Source organism: Salvelinus sp. IW2-2015, unplaced genomic scaffold, assembly GCF_002910315.2.
Source record: "Salvelinus sp. IW2-2015 unplaced genomic scaffold, ASM291031v2 Un_scaffold3200, whole genome shotgun sequence".
Lineage (NCBI taxonomy): Eukaryota > Metazoa > Chordata > Actinopteri > Salmoniformes > Salmonidae > Salvelinus > Salvelinus sp. IW2-2015.
Window position 1 is genome coordinate 65,377 of NW_019944487.1, and position 7,606 is coordinate 72,982.

The following is a 7,606-nucleotide window of genomic DNA, read 5'->3' on the forward strand; positions in this document are numbered from 1 at the left end:
GAAACATATGTTTACATTGCCAAAGTAAGTGAAATAGACAATAAACAAAGTGAAATAAACAATAACAAATTAACAGTAAACATTACACTCTAAGGAATAGAGACATTTCAAATCACATTATGGATATGTATAGTGTTATAACGATGTGCAAATAGTTAAACTACAAAAGGGAAAATAAATAAACATAAATGTGGGTTGGATTTACAATGATGTTTGTTCTTCACTACTTGCCCTTTTCGTGTGGCAAYAGGTCACAAATCTTGCTAATGTGAGATTCCACTGCCTCTCTCTCACCTTGTCAAAGTAATTTCACAGCACTACAGTTACATTATGCCAGTGGAAAAGGTGATGCTGTTCCTGAATGAAAATGGCCCCTGAAGACTTCATATTGCAGGATGATTGCCTATTTTGTACAGGCTATTTTAGGTGGCTCTCCAATAGATTTGGCCAATCAACATATTGTTCACTCCAAGTGTACAAGGCTAAAGGTGTCTGTAGAGTATCACAAAATACTGTTTGGCATTCAACTCAGGCAGCCCTGTTATCTGTGAAAAATCTCCCATGTTACAGTTYTCTACAAWYGCTAGGACCCATTTCTCAATACTTAGGTCACTTTTTCAAAACTCTTCAMACAGTTCTCCTAACTAACKTTCAGCTTGGCACAGCAGTTCATTTMACRTYCAAAATGCMCTAAAAGTACCAAAACACTTCATACACGTCTCAAATCAACTCTTCCRTAACACTRGCAAGGGTTGTCACCCAACAAGCACACGTTGTCACTCATAAAACAACGACCTAAACAACACGAACAACAGGTAGCATTACACAATGTTTTCTTTACAAAACAAGAATGACACCTCTCTACTGTTTAGAATTCACTGCTGTATATGTTACAGGAATGTATCAGACATGATGCAATATGCTTCAATATGTTTTATGGCATTTTATGGCATTGAGTGATTCCAAAATACAATAATTTGTATATACACCATCTACCGATACAGATACAGTAGTAATACTAGTCAACCCTGTCTTCTRMATTTGGCCACAGGTTCTCATCCACGTCACATCTTATGTCATCTTCGGCAATACACCTAGGAAAGACCATTTTGGCATGCCTGGTCCATCCCTGGCAATCTTCTGCAGATATGTCCAGGCATTCAGCATTCATGGTGTCCAGGAGGGACATCTGATCATAAACCTTCCACCTCCATGAGGAAAATAATTCCTCTATATGGTTGAGGAATGGAGAGTAAGGAAGGAGAGAAAGGTGACACCATCCTGGGATGATGTGCAAACCACTCTGTGACTGCACGGGAGTGGTGAAATGCCACATTGTCCCAKACAATTACAAACGTTGGCCGATTTGGCCTCACTGCAACCCTTTCCTCACCTGGCACAACCCTTCAATAGAGGTCATCCAGGACTGAAATGAGRCGCTCGGTGTTGTATGGCCCAATTAGAGGTTTGTATAACAGCAGTCCAACAGAGGATATTGCTGCACACATTGTGATGTTGGCACCTCTCTGGCCCGGGACATCCACTGTGGCTCTTTTTCCAATCACATTCCCTTCCTCGCCGCTGTGTTTTGGCCAAGTTGAAACCAGCCTCATCCACAAAGATGAATATGTGGGGTGTTTGCCTGGCTTCAATCTCCATGACTCTCTACAATAAATCCACAAGGCAACATAAGAGTTATTACGGTAGTTTACATTACACCTTAAAACATGCCATTGTGTGCCTCTGCCTTGTTTGGTTCTGTTCATAACCAGTTCTGTATTTTATAGTCATCTTACCTGGACTTATTGGTTCCTGAGTTGCTTGACTCGTTCAGAGTTCCTCTCAAAGGGGACAGTGTACAACTGCTTCATCCTGACTTGATGTTGTTTCAGGACTCTAGGAAAATATTTGTTGTGCTTACAATTGTCTGCCAACACTCGTCCCGAATCTCTGTGAGTTTATGCCATTGTTTCTGATGACCATATCAACGATTGCAGTTTCCTGCACAACAGTGAAAATCCTTCCTCTCCCGCCTGTAGGAGGTAACCGTTGGTTCCTAAGCAGAAATACAAAAACAATTACAATTACACACAGGTAGGTTTTGGAGGCTTTGCTGAATTACTTCTGTACGTGCAGTTCAGTCAGATGTCCTTGCGAATGCACAATCTTACCTGTTGTTTTAGCCGGACATTTCTCACAATAGATGCCACTGTTGAGCGTTGCAGATTTGGCTGCACTCTCAGACCAGCCTTTCTCATTGATAGACCATGATTATTACATGATCAGTTATAGTAGCCCTAATCTCATCTATGAACTACAGCTCTTGATCTTCCTCTCAGTCTTCTTCCACCACGCGTACGTCTCCTCTTCCCTCTCTCCAGACACTCTCTTCCTCTCCCCTCTCCCTCCCGCTTTCTGGGAGAGGCTGGGTTTCTGTACAGACTTCGAGATATTAGCTTGGATTCGAAGGCTATTATAAAATAAATGCCTTATTTTGATTTGATCTTCCTTCCTCTGTCAGCCACTTCTCTATCTCTGGCTGGGTCCATGTTTCATTACAGTACAGCATTATTCCTAAGATGTCCCCTTTTGTAAAGATGGTAATGAAATTGAAAGACCAACACCTGCGGTAGGTGTTCAGCTACAATGGGAATCAGCTGTGGTTGGTCTAATTGTTTTGATAGTATTTTCATTTTTAGATTTGGAATATATTTCAATACGGTATTACTGTGTAGAAATGTAACACATTTTGGCTTATTCAATTTTGTGTTATTTTAGGTTTTGAACTTAAGTTTAAACCGTTTTGAAAAGAGTATGTAAACATGCGCAAATTGGCCTGTAGGTACATTAGAGTTTTTGGTGGTGGTTGTCTGAGTGAGAAAAGAGTTCATGAAAATTGATAGATGTAGTCATTGAATTCGTTTTGAGCCAAAAGCAATGAAAAATGATCCACAGTTTTTATCCCACATAGACTGCTGTTGTGCTCACTGTGTGAAGAGTTTTGAAAAAAGGTGACCTAAGTATTGAGAAATGCGGTGTCCTAGCCCGATTGTAAAAAAACTGTAAATAGAGTGAACTTTCCCCTCCCTGTCTGAACCTCTGTAGGACAGTGTAACATTGGGCAGCCCTGTGTTTTGACCTTTGTGTCTGGTTGTTAAAGGCCTGGGCGATTGTCTCTGAAAAGGTCAAAACTTCAGGACTTCCTCCGTCTCTAAACTTTACCCTGCCCTTCGTGGTGTGTGTGGTGTGTGTGTGTGTGTGTGTGTGTGTGTGTGTGTGTGTGTGTGTGTGTGTGTGTGTGTGGGGGGGGGGGGGGGGGGGGTGGTGCCCTCCTCTCCTATGTGTTGTTTGTTTTAATCTTCTTCCAAGAAGACACTCCTCTCCTCCTTCCTTCTCCCTTCATCAAATCTCTCCTCCTTCCTTCTCCCTTCACTCCTCCCTCTCCTTCCTTCCCCTTCATCACATCTCTCCTCCTTCCTTCTACCTCCATCACATCTCTCCTCCTTCCTTCCTATCCTCCATCACATCTCTCCTCCTTCCTTTCCCCTTCATCTCCTCTCTCCTCCTTCCTTCTCCCTACATCAAATCTCTCCTCCTTCCTTCTCCCTTCATCAACATCTCTCCTTCCTTCTCCCTTCATCCCCTCTCTCCTCCTTCTTCTCCTTCATCCCCTCCCTCCTCCTTCCTTCTCCCTTCATCCCTCCCTCCTCCTTCCTTCATCTGCTCTCTCCTCCTTCCTTCTCACCGTTCATCCCTCCTCCTCCTTCCTTCTCCTCCATCCCTCCCTCCTCCTTCCTTCTCCCTTCATCCCCTCTCCCCTTCCTTCTCCTCCATCCCTCCATGCCTCCTTCCTTCTCCTTCCATCACATCTCTCCTCCTTCCTTTTCCCTTCATCTCCTCTCTCCTCCTTTCCTTCTCCTTCCATCAAATCTCTCCTCCTTCCTTCTCCCTTCATCACATCTCTCCTCCTTCCTTCTCCCCTCCATCACATCTCTCCTCCTTCCCTTCTCCCTTCATCAACATCTCTCCTCCTTCTTCTACCTCCATCACATCTCTCCTCCTTCCTTCTACCTCCATCACATCTACTCCTCCTTCCTTTTCCCCTTCATCTCCTCTCTCCTCTTCCTTCTCCCTACATCAAAATCTCTCCTCCTTCCTTCTCCCTTCATCACATCTCTCCTTCCTTCTCCCTTCATCCGCCTCTCTCCTCCTTCCTTCTCCCTTCATCCCCTCCCTCCTCCTTCCTTCTCCCTTCATCCCTCCCTCCTCCTTCCTTCATCTGCTCTCTCCTCCTTCCTTCTCCCTTCATCCCCTCCCTCCTCCTTCCTTCTCCCTCCATCCCCCTCCCTCCTCCTTCCTTCTCCCTTCATCCCCTCTCTCCCCCTTCTTCTCCCCTCCCATCCCCTCCATCCTCCTTCCTTCTCCTTCCATCACATCTCTCCTCCTTCCTTTTCCCTTCATCTCCTCTCTCCTCCTTCCTTTCCTTCCATCAAATCTCTCCTCCTTCCTTCTCCCTTCATCACACTCTCCCCTCCTTCTCTCCTCCATCACACTCTCTCCCTCCTTCTCCCTTCATCTCCTCTCTCCTCCTTCCTTCTCCCTTCATCCCCTCCCTTTCCTTCCTTCTCCCTTCATCACATCTCTCCTTCTTCCTTCTCCCGCCCATCACATCTCTCCTCCTTCTTCTCCCTTCATCTCCTCTCTCCTCCTTCATTCATCTCCTCTCTTCCTTCTCCACTTCACATTCTCCTCCTTCCCTTCTCCCCTTCATCACTTCTCTCTCCTCATTCCTTCTCCCTTCATCACTCTCTCTCCCTCCGTCCTTTCACCCTGCCCTCATCTCTCCCTCCTCCTTCCTTCTCTCACACATGAGCAGAACAGATGCCATGCTAAGTGGTGTGTGGGGGCTTCCTCCCGGTTGTCACATGTCAGTCTGAAACAGAGCAGATCTGACCCTGGTGTGTGTTTCTTTCACTCCGCCTCTCTCTTTCAATTCAATTCAATTTCAATTTAAGGGCTTTATTCACATGGGAAACATGTTAACATTGCTAAAGCAAGTGAACTAGATAATAAACAAAAGTGAAATAAACAATAAGAATTAACAGTAAACTTTATACGCACAGAAGTTTCAAATGAATAAAGACATTACAAATGTCATATTATATGTCTATATACACTGTTGTAACAATGTGCAAATAGTTAAAGTACAAAAGGGAGAATAAATAAACATAAATATGGGTTGTATGGTGTTTGTTCTTCACTGGTTGCCCTTTTCTTGTGGCAACAGGTCACAAATATTGCTGCTGTAATGGCACACTGTGCTATTTCACCCAGTAGATATGGGAGTTTATCAAAATTAGGTTTGTTTTGGAATTCTTTGTGTAATCGTAGGGAAATATGTGTCTCTAATATGGTCATACATTTGAAATTTGGCATTTCCACCTCATTTTGTGGGCAGTGTGCACATAGCCTGTCTTTTCTTGAGAGCCAGGTCTTCCTACGGCGGCCTTAGTACAGTAGTCAGTAACTATAGTAGGTAGGTGATGTACAGTAGTAGTACGTGAGTTAGTAGTAGTAACTCATAGCGAGTTACAACTAGTATTAGTAGTAGTAGAGTCATAGTAGTGAGTAGTAGTAGTGAGTGAGCAGCCAGCCAGTAACAGGCAGTAGTTAGTAGCAGAGTAGCTTAGTAAATAGTAGCAGTAGTAAGTGGGTAGACTATAGTATAGTGGTAACTATTAGTAGCAGTAGTAGCATAACTAGTAGTGACATAGTAGTATCTGCGCAGTAGTAGTAGTACCGTGTAGCAGTAGTAGTAGCAGTATGTAGTGGAGTGCAGTAGTAGCAGTAGTGAGTAGCTAGTATAGTAGAGCAGTAGTAGTGGTCGGGTAGCGAGTAGTAGCTAGTGTAGTAACTATAGTAGCTAGTAGAGCCAGTAGTAGCAGTAGTGCGTAGTGCCCATTAGTAGCAGTCAGTAGGTAGTCAGTATAGTAGTCAGCGAGTGAGCTGTAGTGGTCGGTAGTAGTAGTAATTTAGCTAGTAGTAGTAGTAACTAATTAGTAGCAGTAGTCAGTAAGTCGGCAGTAGTGTGGTAACTGATATTAGCCAGTATAGTAGTAGTAGTAGTAGTTAGTAGTGTAAGTAGTAAGTAACGTAGTAGTAACAGTTATCGCAGTACACGTGATTCAGTAGTAGCTAGCGTGGAGTAGTATAGTGCGTAGTGCATTAGTAGTATTTAGAGTAGTAGTTAGAATATAGCTGAGTCAGTGCAGTAGTAGTAGTAGTAAGTAGACAGAATTGAACATAGTAACTAGTAGTAGTAGTAGTAGTATGAGTAGTAGTAGTAGTAGGTAGTAACTATCAGTACAGCAGTAGGAGTAGTCAGTCATAGTATAGTAGTAGTAGTAGTAGTAGTAACTATTTAGTAACCAGCTAGTTAGTAGTAAGTAGTAATATAGTAAGTAGTAGAGTAGTAGTAGTAGTAACTATAGTTAGCAGTAGTAGTATGGCAGTAAGTAGTAGTAGCATAGTATAGTAGTAGTTAGTATATAGTCAGTAGTAGTGTAGTAGTGGCCAGTAGATAGTAAGCTTATAGAAACTTGGTATGTACAGCTTATGTGCAGTGACTTATAGAGTTAGTAGTAGCGAGTACTATAATAGTTACGTAGACTAGAATAGCATGTAGCACAACTTAATCAGTAGCAGCAGTAAGCAATTTGGACAGCAATGCCTTTTAGTTCCTTCTCTTACTTGTTTTCATCGATCTTGTCTGTTTGTTAGTTAGTTCATACACCGCCAACAGTTTTGACTCATGACTATTGATCGTACTTGTCGTTGACATTTAGCCCTCACCTCCACCACCCAGCCTTCCCTCCCTCTATCCCTCCCCCTCCCTCCACCTCACCACCCAGCCTTCCCTCCCTCTATCCCTCCCCCCCTCACTCCATCCTCCACCACCCCAGCCTTCCCTCCCTCTATCCCTCCTCCCCTCCCCTCCACCTCCACCACCCAGCCTTCCCTCCCTCTATCCCTCCCCCCTCCCTCCACCTCCACCACCCAGCCTTCCCTCCCTCTATCCCTCCCCCCTCTCATCCATCTACCACCCAGCCTTCCCCTCCTCCCTCTTATTCCCTCCCCCCTCCCTCCACCTCCCACCACCCAGCCTTTCCCTCCCTCTATCCCTCCCCCTCCCTCCACCCTCCACCACCCAAGCCTATCCCTCCCTCCCTATCCCTCCCCCCTCCCTCCACCTCCACCACCCAGCCTTCCCTCCCTCTATCCTCCCCCCTCCCTCCACTACCACCCACCCTTAGCCTCCCCTCCCTCATCCTCCCTCCAGCTCTCTCATCCCCCCCTCCCTCCACACCTCCACCTCCCTCCCGCCTCCCTCCAGCCTACGGTCCCTCCCTCTATCCTCCCCCCTCCCTCGCACTCCTCCACAACTCTCTATCTCCCCCCCCACCCTTGCCTCCCATCCCTGACCTATCCCTCCCCACTCACCCCTCCTCTCTCACCCCCTCCCTCAATCAAGAAGACAACGAATAATAAATGTGTGCGAGATGAAACAATTAGATTTGCATGTAACTAAGATGAATTGGAATGACCT

General features: G+C 45.0%; 1 pseudogene; it reads left to right on the forward strand.

Annotated features, from left to right (window-relative positions):
* Positions 1-7,606, forward strand: part of LOC112075498 (extracellular sulfatase Sulf-2-like) — a 60,412-nt pseudogene that overhangs the window by 10,120 nt on the left and 42,686 nt on the right.